This window comes from Lonchura striata, chromosome 3, assembly GCF_050655825.1.
Source record: "Lonchura striata isolate lonStrDom1 chromosome 3, ASM5065582v1, whole genome shotgun sequence".
NCBI classification, from domain to species: domain Eukaryota; kingdom Metazoa; phylum Chordata; class Aves; order Passeriformes; family Estrildidae; genus Lonchura; species Lonchura striata.
Window position 1 is genome coordinate 76,825,597 of NC_140705.1, and position 22,775 is coordinate 76,848,371.

Sequence of the window (22,775 nt, forward strand, 5' to 3'; positions counted from 1 at the left end):
TTCTTTTCAGCCTTTACTGTATCAGTTCTGAATGCTGTAGTTATCCATATAATAGTCCAGTTCCTCTTGGAGGTTTGCTCAGTGCTTTGATTCAGCAAAAGCACTGAGGTTTACAGTCTATTGATGTATTGCTCCAAAAAGTAGTATCTTTTGATAAGTAGGTCTTTTGATCTGTAAGGAATCTGTATTGGGATCTTCAAGTGGGATAAAAAACATAAAAAAAAGCTGATTGCTGATAAACTAGGAAATCCTGTGAAATGTCACCAGGACAAAGTATAATTAGTCTGACTGTAGCACACCTGCATTTTATAATGTTAGTGAAAACCTGTTCTGAAAGCCATTTTCTTCCAGAGTGTGAGAACATACAGGTTAGTAAACTGTAAAGTGGTAAATAAGGAAATAGCTTTTCATGGGGTGATGTAAAGTTCCTCTTTGAGAGAAAAGAAATATCCAAATCTTCTTAATCTTTCTGTGTAGTGTTAGGAACAGTGCTTGAACAGTCAAACCAGCTGTGGTTGTGGGGTTTTTTTTCCTTCAGCAGCTAAACTGGCCCAGATTTCTCCCTAGTGTAGCTGTCTTCCCATCAATGAACGAATGCCTAAATGCAGATGCTCTGATTATGTTTGTTTCTACACCATGGTACAGAATTTGAGTTTCATTGCTTTGCAGTCAACCACTTAAAAAACAGTAAAATCAGTCATTGGCTCTGGATCTCCCACAGGACTAATGAATAAAACAAACAGAACTTTCCAGGCCAGGGCATAGATGAGGAATAGTTTTGCAAAAATTAGCTAAAAAGCATTTTAAAAATGGGTGAAGGTTTCTCTCTTTCTCCTCCTTGCCAGGTACTAATTTCAGAAGTACTAACTCAGTTAACCTCAAACTTCCCCTCCCTGTCTTCCTCAACTACACATTGAGGAATTAAAACTAGCCAAGTCAGAATGTTGTTAGTGTTGCTGTTCTTCTTTTTGTCTTACTGCTGTATTTAGAAGGCCAAGCCAAGACATTTGGGCCACATCTGCTAACATGTGCTGGCACTATAGGAAACAAAGCTTTACAAACATTGTTCAAATATTTTTTGAGGGTTTTTTGTTTGTTTGTATAGGGTTTTTTGTCTGTTTTGTTGAGTGGTGTTTCTTTTTTTTTAATGTGGGATGTATTAATGTAAGCAACTAAAAAAGTGTTCAATCAATATTAACCTGAAATGAGAATTTAACGATTTTCTCAGAGGAGAAAAGGGAGATATGAGTATATTTAAGCATTAAATAAAATTTTCTTAATATTTTCTAAAAGAGAAGGCATCATTTTCTTCTCTCTTGATAACATTTCTTTGAGGCCCTTCTAGGACCAGTCACTTATTCTGATCTACAGAGTGAGACTATGCTCTTCTATCATTTACAGTGCTTCACAAAAGGACAGGATCCTTGAGAAGCTAGTGACTGCTGGACCCAGGGCAGGGAGCAGCAGGAAGCATGGTCAGGCCCTTTCCCCACAAGAGGCAGTGCATCCCTCAAATTTAGCTCAAGCTCTCTTCCTCCAGCCTGTCTCACTTTTCATCAAAATTGTTGGCTCCCACTGGACTTATTGACTGAGTGCTGATGCTGCATCACAGACCAGAGGGATGATGAGGAGGGCTGGCTGCCACTGACAAGCTCCTTGGGGAGTAGGAAATTTAGGTGTTCTGTGATCTTTAATGCTGAAATATCATCCTTACTCAATATAGTGCCTAGTCTTGAATTTGTCACCCTGGCACAAAGCTGTTGCATGTGGCTAATGAATCACTGCAGGGTCTGAAAGCCCTCCCAGCTTCAGGGCAGCCCCTCAGTCAACAGGATTCTCCTGCCCTGCTCATTGCAGGAGTGAGACAAGCCAGAGGGCAAGGCTAGAAGCTCTCATACAGCAGAGAAAGGCCAGTTCCTCCTTTCCATGTTTCCACTCACTTCACCTGTGCCTTTCCTTCCTCCTTCCCTTCTGCAACTGCAAAGCCTTGGAGGTGTAACCCTGCCCCATCTTTCCTGGCTGCTCTGTTCTCCATAGCTTCCCTTGCATACAGACACAGGTGTGGGAAACAGATAAAACAGGATAATCCTCGGCTGCACTGCCACCAGGCAAGGAAGTTTATTTACATTAGTACAGACCACTGGAGTGAAGGGCACTATTTGTGCATGCACTTCCTCTCCTTCCCTAGATGAGGAGCTGGCAAGGACCTGTAATAGAGCTCTGGCTGCAGCAGCATGGACACTGACAGCCTGCAGATGAACTTGCTGACAAGCTGTGAAAAGCCAAAAAGGTCTTTGCCTTGAATAAGACCCTGGCTGGACAGAAGCACGAGCTGGCCATGTAGGATCTTGTAACATAACATTGACTTCTAGTGAGGTGAATGGGCGGAGTGACAGTGAAGTTGGCCTGAAAAATTCTGAAGTGCTTTTCTTTCTGGACTTTCCACAACATGTTTATTCTGCTCCTTGTGTGCTATTAGCTGTTCTTTGTGCTGGGATTCAGTAATTGGCTCTGTTCCCTTTTGTGTCCAGAGTCTGATTATTTTTGCATGAAGTGCTAAAGGATGTTGATTGGGGGTGGCTGTGAAAGGTGAGTGGCACAGCCCATGTGCCAGCATTAGTTTCCTGGTGGAAATAAAGTGTGGGTACGGTGGGTACTTGTACCCAACAGAACTAGGGACAATGTTGTGGGTGCTTGGCATGGTTAACTCAAGCTTTATGTGGGTATATCTACTAAGAACCCTACGGACACAGCCTTAGATGACAATTAGCTTAGCAGTGCCAGCTCTGTCCTTTAAATTGTGCATGTATTTTTTTTACTTCTGGAAATCTGAAGCAGACATGAGACGAAGAGAATAGGGAAAAACTGCTCTCTGTTTCAGAACAACTTGAGTCTATGAGGTGTAAAGTTCTTGATAAATGGGAAGAAATGAACACACTAGAGACTGTGAAGAAAGAAATATTTGTGTCGTGACGGTGCATATAATGGCAAACACTCTTTAAAAAATACAGGCAAAAAACATAATAAATTCTAAACAGGTCCTAGGAAGATTTCTAAAGAAGTTCTGGTGTCTGTGTAGGTAATACAGTGATGGACCTTTTAGCACTGAGATATTGCCCTTCAGTGGTCTTTATTTTATCCTCACATAAAATATGTGCCCAGTTTGGGTGCTTCTATCTCACTACAGCATCTTAGCCTCTGCCCCTGCAATGGGAGGCTTGTAGGCTGACCCTCACTACGTCAGATGGTGATCTACAGACATAGGGGTTATTTCTGTATTCATGCTGCAGGTTTGGGGATTTGCAAGTAAATATATAATAAACAGCAGCAGCATTATTTTTAACTTGTTTGTTTCTTAGCTTGGAGAAATAAAATGGTTCTGGGTGGGATTTTTAATTATTCCAAGTTGGCGTCATCTATCCTTGAAATGAATGCTGAAATGCATAGTCACTTCAAGGAAGGAAAGATAGGACTGTCTCCTGATTTGCTTTAAAATCTCATTTCTGGATGCTGAAATAACCAAATATTTCTGGAGATTATTCACTAGTATGTAGGAATGACCACATTTGTGAACACATTTCAGATGCAGATAGGAATGTCAAGTTTAAATCTAGATTTATTCAGAAGTCTTTGAAGGATTCTCGATATCAAGTAATTAATTTTTAATAAAATTACAAATACTAACATGAATACTTGTTTACAGAATAATTTGTTTGTTTGTTTTGTTTTTGTTTTTGTGATTCCCCAGATTTCATCATTATTGGTTCAGGTCTCATCGTCATTGGTACTGTACAAATCAAGCAGTGACAGATAGGCTTGTATTGAATACTGTGTAATCCAAGGCACAGAACTTGCAGAAATTGTTCATGTGCTAAAATTTGAATATTGCAAGTGGCCTGTGTGAGGACCACTTAAACTATAAAATATAGATGCTTGCAAATTTCTGCAGGATTAGTGCATTCAGCTTTTACAAACAGTATTCCATTTCTACTGGCTGTTGTGCAGTTAGAAATAGCACAAGATTTCCATAAAGGCACTTTAACATGTCCTTGTCACTGGTTACACTGATAAGTGTTCCAGCTGTGTGAAGTGAGGAGGTAATTTCATGCAGCTAAAAGTACAGTCAGCATGAGTAGGGGATAATGTGTCACTCCTAATGGTGGGCAAACAGCAGTTGTTCATGTAAAGCTTATGTTTGACTAAGCATCTAAAAGGTCAAACATATCTCCAAACCTACTGTCTCCTGAAGTGGTTACATCTGTTGACAGGAGATGAAACTAATTAAGTGTACTCTGATTAAAACAGGTGCCAAAAAGTTACAGAAAAGCTGAAAAAAACTGTGAAAAACACATAACATGAAAATTGCAGGTATAAGTACAACCAGTGTTCTTGCTATATGTTTGACCATCTTTAATTCAATGACATATTTAAAATAATTGTTTTTCCTGCCTAATTTTTCTACCAACCCTGTGCACTGCTACCTAAGAGTACAAAAAAGAAATCTGTCACTTTCTAAAGCAATTAGCAGGCCTTCAACATTGGAGAGCTTTGGGGAATGAAGAGAACTCTTGGCTTGTTTAGAAGATTTACTTGGTATCAAGATATTAAAACAGTGAACAGCAGCAGTAAGTTATGAACTCTTCCTTTTTTTTTTTTTTTTTTTTTTTTCCCCTAGCACACAGGACAACTTAGGATCCACGTGCCTTATGTAAGGTAGGAACCTTAAGAATGTAAGCTCTCTAAGATATGCTCCCTATATGGCATGATAACAAATTAAATATGAAATATGGTCCCTGAAAAAAATCCACTTTGAGAAGTTCTTACTTTTGCTTAAAAAAAAAATAGATATAAATATTGAGAAGGTCTTTAAATATAAATTGGTAGTCTACAGAGTAGATTTTTGGTTTGGGGGGGAAAGGGGGGCGGGGGGGGGGGGGGGGCTGAGCTTGTCTGTACTATAATGAAAAGAGAGAGTCAGCAGATGGCAATGTTGTATAGTTGTCCCAACAGGAGACAGCCACATTAGCAAGGGAGGGAAACCTCTTGTACTCCTTAAGTAGCCATAAGGGAAAATGGAATGGCCCCTGCAGGCCTTTGGAGACTTGGCCCTTCAAGCATACTTGGCCTGAATCCTTGTGCAGGCGTTCTGAGTTTGTAATACCATTTGTAACAGCAATTCAACATTTTAAACCCCTCGTTTGAAAGGGTAAACCCACTATAATTTAAGAACATTCTAATTAAACCAGAGGATTGCCATATTCTTTTAAAAACATTTCATAATGCTACGTAAGTACAACATGTTCTTTGCCACAGAGGTTTTATTTTTAAAAGATAAGAGTGTCTGATGCATTTTCTTTTGCTGGAATGTTAACAGATCCATTTAACTGATCTGTTACTGCCTTTAGTGCTCAAACTATGAAAGTCAACTCATCAAACTCATTTCTCCAATTCCAATTTCCTTAGAACCCAGTGTGGTTCAGGCATGCAGCAAACTAATTTATACATGAGTTACCTTCACTAGCTCTAATCCCAAATGACTGGAAATTTTCTCTTTGGTTCTAGCAAGTTCCAGGTTAGGCCTGCTGTGCTTTGCCTACTAGAAAGTGGAAAGGTATGGGATATAATTACTTTTTTTTTTCCTTTGCTAAACTACTGTGGAGAGCTATTAGCTTTGATCTAAATATGTAAATCAAAGCTGCAAAATCTTCCTCCTTCCAACTGCACTGAAGGTACTGAAAGAGGTAAAAGCCTGTGGTAGATAACCCTGACATATAAAATTCATGGAACAGGGCAGCAACAGGAACTTGGAAAGACTTCTGTAAAATATAGGAACTAACAGATGTCTTGAGAGAAGTGAGTAATAGTTTGAATAAAACAATTTTAGGTTCTGCTGCAGACTCTGAAGTCTGAAGCTCTATGTTAGTAGCCAAAAAAGCAGGCAACATTTCAGATATAGATGAAACATGAAGTACAAAGCTCATTGCATTCAGAGCTTTGTCTAGCAGCTCAGTCTAAAAACAAAAAATGGTCATGGATGCTGAAAAACAAAATCAAGTCATTTGTAGCACAGTACTGGTTGTAGCAAAAAATGATGCTGTGAACGCTCTTCCTTGTTTACATGGTAAGACCTGGTTTTACTGTCTGTTCAGTTTCCCTCAAGGTAAAAAACTGGCCAGAAGAAATGGTCTATGTCAGACTCAAAGCATATGTAACTTGAGATGCAGTGCTAAATTAAAACTCCTGTCACACAGAGACTACTTACTATAATTTATGTCAAGGTTAATGGAGTAAAAAACATTGGAGTATTTTAAATGCTGATCAGACATGTTGCCAATTAGTATTGCTGCTGATTTTTTGTTATATACCAAAAAGGATTTCAATGTTTCTCACCATTTATGTTTTTTTTTACAGGAAGTTGAAGGAAATAGCACAGAAATTTTAAATAAACTGAAAAGCACTTAGGAAAACCAAAGGTGAATATGAAATGTTCAAATAACTATGTCAGTGTGGTTGCACAGAAAGTGTAAGAGTGATGGAAATGCCAGTCATAACAGCTTTGGGCCAAAGAAAGACAAATTAGTTACTGATAGGAGATGCATTCAAGTGTTCATTGCAGAACATACACAGTAGCAGCTGGGAGTCATAATCAGATATTATAGATTTGACTTCAATGTGGCTCAGAGTATTAAATAACAAAAATTATGCACAGTTTAATTAAAAATTCTGATTGCTTCAGTTTCTTATTTACAGAATCAGAACATTCAAAGTTGGAAGGGACCCAGAAGGATCATCAAAGTCTAACTCTTGGCCCTGCACAGGACACTCCCAAGAATGACACCATGTGCTCGAGAGCATTGTTCAAACTTCTCCAACTCTATCAGGCTTGGTGGTATGACCATACAGGTACAGAACAGACATATACAGTACTTAAATTCTTTCTGAAAGACATTCTGCTGATTTTTTTTTTTTTTTACACCTGAAACAGCCCTTGTCTGTTCTGACATTGCTCACTAGTGCCAGTTTGAGTAATTTCTTTGTATAGTGCAATTTTCTTTATAATGGTAACTAGCTTGAGATTCTTAAACTTCTTTGACATAAACATTTCTTTATTTGAAAGGGGTATATTATGGGATCATCTCAAGCATCTGAAATATGTTACTTTAAGAAGTTAAATCATGCATGTTTGATGCTGCCTGTCAGAAGCAAGTGTTGAATATATTTGTTTCTGTGGTGCTTTCAGTATTTTGTTTTAGCACAAGACTGTTTCTTTCTGCCATGTTTTTAGTCTTCCAAAGCTCTGTATATTCCAAACCTTTGGATGAGGAGCCATCCAACCTAAAGCTTGGTGGAAGGCTATCCCTACGTATTTATCCACGGTCAAGACCATGAAATTCATATACTGATAAAGGTGTTTGTTTCAACATATTTAGCATAGCTTCAGATTGGTGGTTGCGAGTTTCTAGTGCTGCTTAGAGGTTTGTTTTTCTTACCTGAAGTACAATATTACAGAAACTGAGCCAATGTCAGCCATAACTAAGGCTTTGTATGAGTTGAAAAATATATCCATAAAATATTTGAAATGTCTAGTTTATTGTCCATGAGTGTTTTTGTACCTACAATTCATCAGTATAAGAAATCACTGCACCCAGACAAATCAGGTAGTGGCAGGCTGCAGTAAATTTAATTCCTTAGTTTGCTGCATGCCTAATTTGTTGGTTTCTATCTGCATGAGTAACGTAAATGATTTAATCTATCATTTAGAGGTGGACCTCATAAGTTAATAAAAGGCCTAAGGACACACAGAAAGGATCACAGACCTGAGTGCATTTTTGGTCAGCCTTTCAGGGTTTCAAACATTAGGCAGCCATTATGCAGTTTGTCTCCTTTGGTTACAACACAAAACTAAGGGAAAGGTTTCTCAGATTTAGATGGCAAGTGATGTTTTGTGCCATAGGGACCCCAAATGGTTGCTGCAGGTTCCTGTTGTGTCTGTGACCTATACACTTTCATGTACAATTATGACATTGTTGGTAAGAATCCAAAATTATAGTTACAGACTCCAAAGAATTAGATCAATTAATACAGAAAAGAATAACTCTTTTTTCATCTTATTGCCAACATTTGGTGTCAAAGGGGACATTGTAATTGCTGACACTTGCAGAATTTTTACTTTTAAATTTTATTGGGAAGTAAGATAAGAATTCCTTTTCAAAGAAGATATGCATCTTAGCAAAAAAGAATCCTGAACTCATATGTTATGAAATATAAAAGTTTTCAATTAAGTTATTTTTTCAAGCTTAAGATAGAAAATCAATAATTCTATTAGTCTATGAAATCTTTGATTTTAAGGCTAAGGTTCTGTTAATTTTCTTTTTCTGGCTCTTGATTGAGAATTGTGTTAGGTTTCATAAGGTGGTATGTACAGTTATGGTGCACTTGTGTTGGAGGGTGGCAGTGCAAACAGCACTCAATTCAGGAGCTGTTATCTAATAATCTAAGACCATTAACACACAATAATTTAATGAACATGCAGAGTAACCACTTTATGGTATGAAGTTATTGTATATCATGTTGTTACGATTTCCTGGATGGATGCATCCATTAGGCTTAATGAGGGGGAGGGGAGGGATTGAAGAAGAAAAACAGTAAAGCAAAGCATGAAATCTAAATGAACAGTCTCACCACAAACAGCAGGGAGAGCACTTACTAGATAATTATTTGTATTTCGCCTCCTGCTTCAATTTGCAAGGATTTCTTTGCCAGAGCAAAGAAGGAGTAGTCGTAGATCTAAAAAGTTAAAGATGATTACAAAATTATGTGCAAAATTAGTAAGTGTTTTGGTTTCTGATAGTTACATTCCCTTCAGGAAGTGAACATCAGTGTAGCTGAGGTGTTAGAGATTATATAAAGGACCTGTATGAAGAGTTCTTTGCTCTTTCCCTTCAAAAAGTATTGGTGAATTAAGTCTTACGAACATGAGCAACAGAAAAGGTACAAACAAGGTTATAAGGCATGATCACACTTGCATATGCTTCTAAATTGCAGAACTGTTCATGAATCTACTTTCTGGTATTTCTTTGATTTTGAATTGAGAGTTGCATGATCTGCAGGTCAGGTATGGGACTTAGTGGATAAATGTCATTGTCATTTGACAGACAAAACTTGGACAAAAATAAAACTCCGTTCTTTCTGAGAGGATAATAGGATATATTTTGTTAAAAATTAAAATTTGAGAACATTATAAATGTGAAATAATTGGTCAGCCAAAAGGCTATTAGAAATAAAACATAAAAGCAATTAGTAGTAGGTATAGTGGAATAAAAGGTTAATTAGTCTCATTTGTATGATGTTAATAATTGGATGTAATCGGCCCTGGGATACTTACAGAAGCACTCTCACAAAATGTTTTAAAAAATGTAACAGAAGGATTTTTACATTTTGCTTGAAGCAGCAGAGCTTCTGTATGAATCTTTTAAAGTAGCAAACTGTCTTGGGATATTTGCATAATAAGTTGCTTTTTAAAATGAATGTCCAAAATTCTGCTTTCTCCCACAATGTTAGGAATCACATTTCTAGAACTGACATTATTTTCTTTCCCAGGACAAATCAAGAAGACTGAAACATTAATGCTAGCATGAGATTTCTGAATCAAAGTCTGTCTTGAGGCATAATTAACCGAAGGTGTCTAATTATCTGAAGTCAAAACTGTATCATCCTTTGCCCTTAATGCCCATAAGATACCATAGATGACATTAAATTAGAGGCAAAACGTGAATTAATACTTATTTAATAGCTTTGGTAGGAGCTTTCCTCAGGTACAAAGAGATTGTCCAGTGAATTGGGAAAATATTTAGCCTGTGCCTGTAGCCAGATAAACAAATTTGCAGCAAACAATTTACTTAGCCAGTTTCTACTGTTTCTGAAGTAAGAATATGAATCCTTCAGGCTTAACAGCTATCTTTTTTAATTTTAGTTCTCATTTGAGAAATTAAAACTGAAATGCAAAATTTTGAACACTATTTTTTTATGTCTAAATGGATGAAGTCATAACATGCTTTTATTTGTTTTCCTGGTTAGAGGGTTAGATCCACAGGTCTAGTGGAAATAGTAAAATCTATTTTGGACTTAGCTTTCCATTCTAATTTGGATTGGTCAGCTATCCTACTATTTTGTAGAAATGTTTGTTGTCAGTTCTTAACAGCTTTATTTGTTCCATGCCTAAACCATTGTAAGAGAGGACGGCAGCAGGAAATCAAGTTATGCTGTGGAAATGATGGTGTCCACACTCTGCATTATAAAACTTTATGGGGCAGTGCCATGGATGTAAACCATTTTTACTTTCAGTACATAATACCATATCTAGAAAAGGTCTCTCTTATTTAGAAAGGTGTAGAAGGGAAAAAGCATGTAGCTTTTTCCTCAGATCCATTCCAACAAATTTCAGTTATATAGCAAGATGTTAGGGAATATGAACTATCCTCTGGAAATAATTTTTTCTCCCTTTACAAGCAACTTTGAGTGCCTGAAATTAGATACATTGGTCTTTGTTCCTTTTTTATGGCTCATAGTGGGAAGACCCCTGGGTGTTGCCTGTATTTACATTGGAATGTTGACTGTCACAGGCTTAGATCTCAGTTTCTGGTCAATTTTTGTGCTAGTTGTATGCTATGTTTTTGTAGAAATATGTGGGAGCTAGTAGGGAGAGTTGTGTTACCTGAAAAGGAAAAATAAATTTCTGAAGAAATAGAAAGAAAATCTAGAAGAAAATAAGTAAAGAGAGATAACTACTTGCCACTTCAAACATACTCCTAATTTCTTGAGGGTGTGCCAATGGAATCCAGGCTTGAAAATTTGCTATTAAACCCCAGAATCACCTATTATAATGAAATGTCAAAATCAGAAATGTGTTTTCATTTTTGCATATGCTATTATGGATAGCTATACTGTCTGCATAAAGAGATACTATCATAACATTTTTAGAAAATGTCTAATAATAGTGTCTAATAATCATTATATTAAACAGCTGTATTATTCTGTACAGTTTTCAGTAGACACTGCTCTCTTTCCATCATGGTTCCTTCCCATATGGGAGCTAGTAATTGTACTCTCAGGACAGAACTCCCATGTGAAGTTATTTAAGTACATCAGAGCTGCATCTGCTAAATAAGATCTGGATACTAGGCTTGGATCATGCCTTGAACTATGGTGGTACATACTGGCAAATGAATGTTGATTGTGTGAGTCCTTTAAGGGTCTCCAGATTTTGACTTTCTGTCTTGGTTCGACAAGACAGGAGTCTGTGAAGGAGGGCTAAAGCCTCCTGTGCAATGGAGAAGGTAAACCCCCTCCCTCCGAATTACCAGGATTTTTAAATTAAAAGGCTCTCAGGCAAAGATATGGGAATGGGAGTAACAATTCTTTACTAGGAGAAAACTAGATAACAATTTAAAAAGGCAAATGCAATCGGTACAAACAAAACTAGTGAAAAAGTCCACAACCTGAGGATTCGGGGTGTTAGTAGCAGTCCTGTTGGGATGATTGGTCCTCTTGCAGTGATTGATGAATTGCAGCTGAAGTGGTGATCTTTAGAAGGGTATAGTTTCCTCTGAAGATCTGGCGGCAGTGGGGCCGGTCTTCCTCTGTGCCGGGGTTGCCTCCGAGCTCCGGTGCCGCTGCCTCAGCGCGCTCCGGCTGCTTCTCTGGGAAATCCCGCCGAAGGAGCTACTTCTCTGGGAATCCCCCAAAGTAAAGAGCTGCTCTGTCCCCAAAAAGCTACCCCTTTATACCATAATAGAGTGCTTGGCTTCCCCCTCTGGGTGGGACCCCTCACAATAGGATGGTGTTACATTTACCAGCCTGGCAGTGAGTCAGTCAATAGTGTATAAACAAACTATTGCCTCTACGGGGCAAACCATTGTCTTTGGGAGAGATAACAAACCTGCCCAACCTTCGACAGATGGCAAATAGAATACAAGCTTATCTTACAACCCAGGACACTTTCATTTTATGAAATGTTGCTGTAGCTGCAATTTTATTTTTAAAGATTAAGATGGGTTCAGATCAAGTGGAAGCATCTGCTTGATTTTGTAGAAAGCCTGAAAAACCAGGTCAAAGAATTCTTTCCAGCCCTTTCAGCTGGAAGGGATGTTATTTAATACCTGTAATTAATCCTCTGCTATGAAGAGTGGTTGTTTATGAAGGAATGTGAAGGAAAAGTAGGAAGAAAACAGATCATACCAACTACATAGCGTTATCCATGCTAAAGGAGCATCTTTTTCCTATGCACAATCAACTAGTGGAAAATGGATTTTTTTAAAAATTTAATTAGTAATCAAATGGAATGGGGACATGAAAATAGTCATACTTTGTAGCAAACAAGACAAACCCAGAGATGTCAATGTGTCAGATGGATATATTTGTATTCATTGGAGGAACATTCATTCCAAGAGACTCATAGATTGTACATCCCAGTTTAAGGAAAATGCACAGTCTATTGCAGGCAGCCTGGGATAAATCTTATTAAAAACAACGAAAACAGTAAAAAAACTTGACCAAACAAAAATACATAAGACAAGCAAGAAATATCAAATTCACCATTTCCAAAGAGATAAAATGGCTATCCTGAAACAACAACCCAGAGGTCTTCAAATTGCTTGAAGTAGTTTCTTATTTGCTTAGTGGTTTTTTGTTTGGTTTGGGTTTCTTTTTTTATGTTTTGTTTTCTTGTTTGTTTGCTTTTATTTTTGTGGTATCCTCTGTATTATTTTTTATTCAGTCTGTTGTTTTGTTTTTTTCTTTGTTTTTGATTTTGTGGGGTTTTAAAACAAAATTTGTTCGCTTTGTTTTTCTTTTGTCAAGTGTTTGATCAGGCTTCATGAAAATGTCACAAGCAACATTGTAAGACATCAAATTAAAGAAGTTACATAATGGAGCTGAGTTCTTAGGGTTTTACCTTGTTTTAGATTCAGGTCCATCAAAATTTGTAGCTGCTAAAAGTCAAATATCCTTAGTTGCCTTCCCCTGCCTTCTTTTTGGCTCAAGCCACTGTCTGAGATAAGCCTAAATTCTGCAGTGGTACCTATGGTGTCTCAGCACAGATGTGTGTCACTTGCACAGGACTCCCTTGGAATCTACCACTGAGCCACTACTGTCTCTACCTTACACACAGACATCTCAGGTCATGAATCCACCTTGTCCTAAAAGATGACTCTTAAAATATTTTTAAAATTTTATTTTAGGCCTATGGGTCCTTCATCCTGTCTTCTGAGGAAGAGTAAAAGAACAGGTATTATTAGGAGAATTAGAAGTGTCTCCTAAATTCTAGTGAATGACTTTTTGTTTGGATCTGCAATCTTCTGCCATCCATGCTACTAGAGAGTTAGACAAGTCATTATGAAAAAGGAAGAGAGAAAGACAGGAGTTTTATCTCCATGAGTTGCTGTCCAAGATAGCATTTTTCTGTGGAAATCTGCTATAGGATGACATTTTTAGAAAGAAGTGAGAAGGATAGGATTCTTTATGTGTAACAAGGGCAGTCAGAGTTATAACAGTTACAGCTGAAAACAGGAAAAGACTTGAAAGTAAGCCAGAATTATTCAGTAATATCTAATATGTGAAGTAGGAAGGGAATATCCTATAGCAACATATGGTGCTGCTCACTGCTGGAGATAGCACTCTGTGGAAAATGCTTTCTGAATTTGGGCTCATGGTGTCAGTTCCCATGTTTGGTTTAGAGATGAAAAATAGAGAGCTACTGCAATTTGTGACTGCCCTGGAATGTATTCTGTGAAAGTAATTTAAAATATATATATATAAATTTTAATTTTTTTTAAAGCATTTTGGGTCATTTCAGTAATGTCAGGGCAGAAGAAAGAAAGTGACTTGAATATGCATTCACTTAATAATATAAAACAGTCACTACCTGAGTCTGATCTATACTTCTGTACAGGTACTGATTAGTATTCTGTGAACACAAATGTGTTTTTTGAATACACTAATTATTACAGCATATTTTTAATATTTCTCTTCTTATAACCCTCAATTTATCTATATTACATTTATGAAATAAATGTAGGATCTCCTAGAAGGTGAATGTAATATTATTTTGTTCTTACCTCTCGTCAGAGACTTTGCCAGAAGTTTACAAACATCAGTTAAGTTTCACTGTGATGCCATCTGGGAAATAACTCTTCTTACACCCATGTTACAGATGGGTAAACAACCAGGAGCTAAATAACTTGGCCACAATGATGTTGCCAATAGGAAATAGAGATTTCACACTCTCTCCCAGTCCCTCACTCAGGTCTAACCAGTAAGCATGCTACCGCACTGTTTAGTTACATTTTGGACCGTTTTTAATGAATTAAGTTGCCGGTTTTTTCCTTCTGAATCATCCAAAACTTGCTAAATTTTTATTTTAATAAATATTATTCAGGCCAATATTTATGGTTAAATATAATGTTTATCCTCACCTTTGGATGGTTCTAAGATTTGTGTATGCTGCTAGCACAGGATGATAGCAAACAAAGCACAAACAATTTTTTGTGATTGCCTTTAAAATGTTTCCGCTGACATCTATGGATGTGGGCTGTGGAAACAGGATATAAGATGAAACACACAGGACCAAAGGAGCAGGATGTGTCAGCAGATGACCAGTGCAGATTTAAGAAAACAGTAACTCAGCAAAGATAGAGCTATCCACATGTGGTGGACTGTGATATTATTGGTTAAGCAAGAAGAACAGTGTGTACCCTATAAGGCAATCTTTAAGGTCATTGGATGATTGTAGTGTTAAGAGGTCCTATATGAATGCCATGTTGGGCCCTATAAATTGGCTACTGCTCATCAATCAGTCGTCCCCACCTCTTGAATCCCAACAGACAACAATGGCTTTGGGGTCAGTTTCTCATGCTCATATTTTAAATTGATCTCTTCAATTCCTCAGTTTATTTTTTTCTTGCACAGAATCCTTTCCCTTTTCTAATGGTTGTAGAAATATTTCTAATGTTTGGTTATAAGGCATGCACAAGGGATGAGGAGATGGTTTTTTTCTGTTGTATATTCTTCCTGTGTTGCTGGTACCAAAAACAGCGCTTTGAACCCAACAGGCATGAATCTCATTGTGGGCAGAAATATAAAGTTTCTAGTTATTAAAATTGTTCTTTTCCCATTTCAGTTCTAGGTAATTAAAATTTTTGGGTAGGGGTGGGATTTAAAGGTAATTTTATTTCTCCCTTATGCATGCTATTAATTATAAAGGCATAATGACCACTACTACAGTATTTGCTTTACAACACTGAAAGATTGGGAAAAGTGGGTCATTACAGCTAGACTGCTGGACTTACTTTTCCTGGAGACAAGGTGATGCCAGAAAAAACTTTGTATGTTGCTGTAGTGATAACTTCCAAATTTTAGGGACATTCTCACAGAAAGAAGCCATCCTTTCTAACCTATGAGATTTAGGAATGTCAACAGGTTCTTTCTGATTTTGGCATTGAGATGGATGATCATTTAAACAGATGGGTTGATACACTATAGTAATTCTCTTTGTAATAAACATAATTATTATTTAAAAATCTGTCAGATTACACCTTAAGTGTCAGTTTAGGAAGCAGTCAGGGAAGGGCTGGTATTACCCTGAAATGAGTAGTTACTGTTATGTCTGTTTCGAAGTGAAATCAAATCATATGGTGCATACATTAATCCCAACAGGGTGACTAAAAATACAGGTTAATAACATAAAGAAGATCTGCATAAGGATTTGATTCTGCCCAGACAGGCCTTTTGCTTCACAAGTGCTACAAGTAAGTCAGCCAAGCACCACAGCACTCACAGCTGACTGCTTGCCATTTGGATAAGTGGTAATAATCACTTTTAATCATGCCCAGGAAATACCAGTGCTTCCCAAGGAGATGTGAGCAGCCAGAGGGTGGGAAATCATAGGACATCTTTGAAGTAAGATGTGATGGGAAGAAGATTTGTGTAGAGAAGGTCTGAAGTGTTGAGAAGAAGCAGAAAGTAGAGAATTCCAAATCAAATACTCTTCTGTTCAAAAATTTTGCATCCTTTCATTGTGCCAAGCAAGTCCATGTGAATCTTTGGAGCTGAGAGAAGTAGGAAGCTTTCTTTGCATATTTAATTTATTTATGTATTTATTTAGTAAAATATTTAACTTTCATCTATTTAGCTTCTGTCAGTAAATTGTTTATTTTACTTTTACCTTAATTTTGATTGAGTTCAGGTCAATTTCAGGGTGCTGGCAAATGTCAAGATTATTTACTTTTTTTGGGGAGGGAATTTCAAACTTGAAAGTAGGAATTTTTTTTTTTTTTGTACTTTCCAGTAAATTTACTGGTTTTCATTTCCAAAAGGAATCCCAGCATCTGCCCAGCTGCATAGGTCAGTTTGAAAGATGAGGATAGAGACATTTGTGAAAGAAGCCTCTTTTGGCTAATGGCATAAATTAAAAACAGAATAGTCTGATCCTCAAAAAAGTAGTTGGGATCCAACATTTAATTTACAAAAAATTTTACAAGATTGAGTAGGCAACACTTACTCAGTTTTCTCAAAAAAAAACCCCACCACCTCCCCCCACCCAAAAAACAAACAAACAAACAAAAAACCCCAAATACAACACAGAAAAAGTTTTATTCTTGTACTTTCGAAGCATAAAAGTATTAATGACATCAGCTACAGAGGATAAACTAAAAAAGGGCCTTTTGATTAAGGTAAGAATAGAAGTGAAAAAAATCTGAATATATTAAATGAAGTATTAAATGACAAAAGACACTGCTCTGATGCATTCAAGAAACCAGAAATCTGTCCCAGACTCAGAAGCAGATTAATAGAAGAGATTTTCTACCCTTGAACGTGCAAGATTTTGGTAGAAGTTTCCACAGACCCTTAAAATAGAACATTTCTCTCCTTAAGTCCCAAAAGAGCAGGCATTCTAATTGGGTTTAAAGATATGTTGCAACTTTTACAAACAGAGATATTTCTCTTTGGTGGTAGAATTGTTATTTTCTTCTCATATATATTTTTCTCCTGCACTCTGAAAAAAATGCAATGTAAATATTATTTTATTCCAGTTCTATTAATGAAATGAGAAAGAATGATCATTAAAGCTAGAAATATTCCCATAGTGATAAAGATGACACAGGTTTAGACACAGGTTTATTTTCTTCTTTACCCTGTTCTATTCAGATATGTCAAACTATCCTTAATCCAGAAAACTGAAACTTGCAAATTTTTTAATATAAATGAGTGGGGTGCTCACAGAAACAGAGCTGGAAGAGTGGTTTTGAAAATTACCCAAGTCTCAACACTAGTTTAGCCTGTTCTTAAAAATCTTTAAAATGTAGAGGTTAAAGTAGATTCTCACTCTCTGTGGCTTCTCTCTTGTGCTTCAGTTTCCTGACTGCTATCAAAAACAGTTTTCTCTTTTAGAAAGACTTGGTAGAAGCACATCTGGCTGACTTTTCCTTGCAGTCTTTGAAAGGGGAATTACCATTTAATGAGATTTCAGTTTGATGGAGGGAAGAGACTGTGTCCTTCATGAGGTGAAACATCTTTTAAATAAAGGAAAGAACCAAGGCTCCTGAATACTCATGTGAGCACTTTGTCTTGCACAAAAGCAGAACTTTCACCACTGTGCAAGCACTATTGGGATTTCATTCACCAGTTTTGTATTATTGGCCAAATAATGCAGAGGTAAGTCTCTTTATTGCCAGATTGTACATTATAACAGGTAAACATAGAGAAATACAAAAAACCACCTGCTTCCAAAGGGTGAACCCCATGGGGAGGGTTTTGGCATGAGGAAAACTTTGTCAACAGAATTCATTTGAAACTGGAGGAAGTCTCCTTCAGTGGCTCATTCTGTAGAATTATCAACTTGTACTCTTTTTGTAGCTATCCAGAAAGGGTTTTTCTTTTCACTTTAATTTTAGATGGTACTTACGCTTAGACATGTCTATACAGTGCCATGGATGGTTTTTCAGGTCTGCAGTTCACATGGTTTTGTTGGCTCATATCTCAGGTAACATTCAGGATTGCAAATTACCATCAGCTCGAAAAAAAAAAAAAAGGCTCAGTATTCTCTACTACCTTAAAGCAAACTACCTCAACTACTTAGATTTTTACAGTGTCTGTCTTGTGCTATGGACCTACTTTATTGTAGACTTCAGCACTATATTTCTTCAAATGGGCAAGTAATTTCCCCTTATTAACTGTCAGGAATGGGATACTTACCTCAATTCACTACAAAACCTGGACATAACATACAATCATAGTGTGGCATGCATTTTTTCTATGTTGTTTTCCAGTTAATTAAGACATTATCCAAAGCAATTAAATTATTTAACCTAGAGCAGTTGGTTTGTTTAATCTCTTTTACTTTTTTCCAATAAATGAAGTGCAAGAAGAAGGTAGTAGTAGCAGTAAGATCTTGTAATTAACATTTAGTTCTGTTAATGAAAAAAAAAAGAACCCAAACATGATTAAATTAGTCAGTGGCCAAAGTGAATTCAGAACAGAACATTTGAAAATGCCTGTTTATGCAGTGAGAAAATTGGTTCCTAAGTTACCACAGTTTGATGATGTGAACAAAGTGATGCAATTGTTAATGCCTACATTGCACCATGTAATCGGGAGCAGATTCTATTATTTAAAATCTCCATCATCCTTATCTCTTCGCTTGTTTTCATAAAGCACTGTATTTTGGGTCAAGGTCTTCAGAAGGAAGTGCTGAGTAGCCCTGTGAATTACTCTTTTGTGTTTTATAGGAATTTGCGGAATAGAATTTGTCCAATTCAGGATATCCTGACATTAAGATAAGAGCTGAGAGCAGGCTGGACATTTCAGGACTTGTAGGTAGGTATAGACAGGATTGGTGTGGTGCCCGAGGGCTGAGTGGGGGAGCAGCTAGAGGTATTTTGTGAAAGGTTAAGTATAAAAGAGGTAACACAGCTTTTGTGAAGCTATGGCAAAAATCACACTATAATGGGACTTTGGGGGGCTGCAATTTGTCTCCTCCCAGTTTATCCTCCTGCTATTTGAGCTTTAAACATCCACAGCCCATCCTGATACCTGCAAAAAGCCTTTCTCCATTCAGACCTGTTTGCTCTGCTCCTCCTCCGTTTCAGAGTTCACACAGATGTTCTACTACACTGCCTGCTTGCTGTGCCTCTCAGATGGACTTTGCCTGGTTTTCTCACACAAGTTCCCTTTAGAGAAGGTGCAGCTGTGAAAGACAAAAGGACACCAGCACATAGGGAAGTTGGTAATGCAGAGGAAGAGCTGCATGTTTACTATCAGTGCTTTTGTAGTATTAGGCCTGCATAGAATTTATTTAAGGTTAAAATAATGTGGCAGATCTGGTTACCAGGCAGGACCAAGCTAGAGAAGAATTTTGTTCAGCAGGTGTGCTAATCCCACAAAAAGAAAATGAAGCAAATGTGCACTAATGAATGAAGCAAGGTGCACTAATGCACCTGTAAGTTAATTAATTAACCTGTAAGTTCATAGTAGAAAGCTGGTTTTTGGAAGAGGTAGACTTTTTTGTAGAACAGGTACAATTGCATGCTCTACAACTTTAAAAAAGAATATTCATACATAAGCCTGTGTTTCTTATTTTCCTTAAATGAAGATAGAAGTGGGGAAACAAATTAATATTTAAGTAAGGATCCAAAATTATTACAAAATCTACTTATTTCTCCCATGTAACAAATTATAAGACAAGTCACTGTATAACTCAGATCCAGGTAATAAGTGGCACAGACTCCCAAGGCATTCACAGGCGAATCCCTTTATTAAGGAATCCATTGCTTTTTATATTCTAGTTCACTACAGGTGGACCTGATTGGTCCTTTAATTAAAACACAGTCACTTTGGCTAATTAACAAACCACCCTTTGGTAAACAAATCTCCATAACACATTCCACATGTTCACAACAACAGGTGCAGCAAGTGAAGATAAGAATTGTTTATAATTCTTCTCTCTGAGCTTCTCACAGTCTTTTCCATAACAATGCCTGGGAAAGTTGTCTGTTTCTCTCTGTGACTGGAGAGCTGCCATCACAGGGGCAAGAGGAAATGGGCTCAAGTTGTACCAAGATTTAGATATTAGGAAAAATTTCTTCACCAAAAGGGTTATCATACAATGGGATGGGTTGCCCAAGAAAGTGGTTGAATCAGCATCCCTAGAGGCATTTGAAAGACATATAAATGTAGTGCTTAGGGACACAGTTTAGTGTTGAACTAGACATTGTTAAGCTAGGGGTTGGACTCAATGATCTTAAAAGTCTTTTCTAACCTGAGTGATTCTGTGATTATTCAGGTGTCAAGGAATCACTGAGATTTTAATTAGAGATGCTATTAAGGTAAAAGAGGGTAGAAAGAAATATGTTAGGAAAGGAAAATGTGCAGATAAGGCATGGTGTGCTTCAGTCTGCATTGAAGGACAAAGGGAGACAGAAAATAAGGTAAGCAGAACAGTAAACTAGAAAACTTTGTTACAGGTATGTCAGAAGATGCTTGCAAAAAGCGGGCAAATCTAGTTTTTTTCTTTAGGGTTTTATTAAGTACTGTGGATCTTTTCAAGATGGCATGGGGAGGTGGGGCTGTGCATTTTTAGTTACCTGTGTTGTACTTCTGATGGGCAGGGGTTCCAGCCCACTTGGGCTGCCTTGTAGCTCTGTACTGGAGTTTTGCAAGGGTATTGGTTTCAGGAAGAGATCTTTCCAGTGTATCCTCTTGTTATTTTGTTTTAAAAGACAGCAACTTCTGTCTTCCTTCAGCTATGGGGCAGGGGTGTGCCTGTGAAGGGAAGTCTTTACTGCCCACAGTGTATTGCTCATGGCTTGTTTGTAGCATTCCTGGAGGGTTGACTTTTTTAGGATTTCTGCCTGTGCCTGCCATGTCTGATCTATCTTACTGAGTTCCTTGGAGTTTCCTTGTCTGCCATGAGCTGTCTGAATCTTCTGACTTTCAGCAGCAGCTGAGCTATCCCAGTTCCCTCTGGGCAGCTGAGTGATGTCCTACGAGATGCCAAACAGTCCAGAGCCTCCCAAGGCAGCCTCACAGTTCTACTCAGAGATGTTTACAGTGGAGCAGGTAATACATTTTTAAGAAGTATTTCAAGGTAAAGTTATGAATAATGTTGAGTAGAATTGGACCTTAAGGAAGAATAATTTCTTTTAAAACATTCTAGTATAGTCTAGGTAGTTGTCTAGGACCTGTAAATATGTGATTTGTGTTTTTCCTCTGCAGAACTGCTCAAAAGATCTCTTCTGTGAGCAAGCTGGCTGCTGATGATTTTTCTTCTGCCTGTACATATGAAATTAAGGGATTCCTGGCTGCTTCTGTGAAAAGTGGACAGCTATTTTGGCTGTGTCAAAAAGTTGACTATGTCATGTTTAGCTAATATTTTTGAATTGAAGTTCAATTTGAGGGATAGAACAATACCTTTCTGTACATACTACTGCTAACACTGCAACTGAATTGGGAACTGCAGATGTTATTTTATTCATGCTTTTTATAAGTTTTAAGCTAAGGCTGGATTTCTGTAGCATGCAAATGTGCAGAAAGATAATTCTGCCATCTATATCTATGCCTATGTATTATAGAACCAAGTATATCAGTATAAAACCAAGCTATTTAGTAGACTGCATTCATTCCTGTCACAACTTTACATATCTTCTCAGTCTTGTAAAGTTTTGTCTTTTGTTATTATTGCTTAGCTGAGGAGAGGAAACACAGACATTCTAACCATTAGAATGTTTTATTTTTGAATTCCAGATACCTTCTTTATACTCTTTCATTTTGAAAAGAAAAGCCCCCAAACTGAAGAACAGGTAAGTGGCAAATTTTGTATTACTCTGTGCTTTAACTGAGTTAGCAAGGGCATGACACTCTTTGTACTCTAAGAAAAAGCATTTTCTGTGAGAATTATATTCAGATTGTTTTAGCTGTGAATATTTAATATTGTGAATGCAAATTAGGTTGATTAGCACTTCCAGGAGTTTCTCTATATTTGTCTGAAGTGTGTACATGCACAGAGGTAAATGGCTATTATCCAATATATTATAGATAAATATATAAATATAATAATATAATAAATATAATATATAAATATATAATTAATTTCTCAGTGTGTGTGTGTTGTGATACACCATAATTTTGTGTGAACTTGAAAGGCCCCTTATGCATTCTGAAATACATCCTCACTGCTATCTTAACAAATGTTGCTCTTTGCTGCAAAGTCAAAGTACATTTGAATGTAATGACACTTACAGTATATTTATATCATCCTGGAGCAGCCACAGGGAGAATTTGTAAGGCTGTAAAGCCTAAGCAACCAGTCACCATCCATAATTGCGGACTTTTGTTATTAACCCCTGTGACCAGAGTACTGCTGGATGTGAAATAAAACAATAAAGTATTTATCAAGAAATAATAAAAATGCATTCCCCAAACAGAATTTTTACCTGCAATCTCACAGACTGACATTGTGAAACAAAGGAATTGAAAGAACAGCCTGCTGGAAACTATTGGCCACAGGGGATGAAAAGAAAAAAAAGACAATAACTCTGCAGCTGAGAAATAGCAGACAAATGGAAATAGCATTTGTATAAAAAAGTTTAGAGCAAATTAATTGCTGTCTTGAACTTTGAACTTCCCCCAGAATTGAAGCCTACAACTAGGATGAAATTTTGTTTTGTTCTGGTAATATTTATGTGTTCCAAATGTCATTTTTTTATTGCATGGATTGCTGAACA

The 22,775-nt window shown here is 37.1% G+C and overlaps 1 long non-coding RNA gene across 1 annotated transcript; it reads left to right on the forward strand.

Moving 5' to 3' along the window:
• The first annotated feature begins 16,092 nt into the window (after nt 1-16,092).
• On the forward strand, nt 16,093-21,950 carry LOC146767949 (uncharacterized). The gene is made up of 3 exons (XR_014953830.1): nt 16,093-20,480; nt 20,990-21,111; nt 21,796-21,950. It is a non-coding gene; the product is annotated as an uncharacterized LOC146767949 (long non-coding RNA).
• Nucleotides 21,951-22,775: the final 825 nt, after the last annotated feature.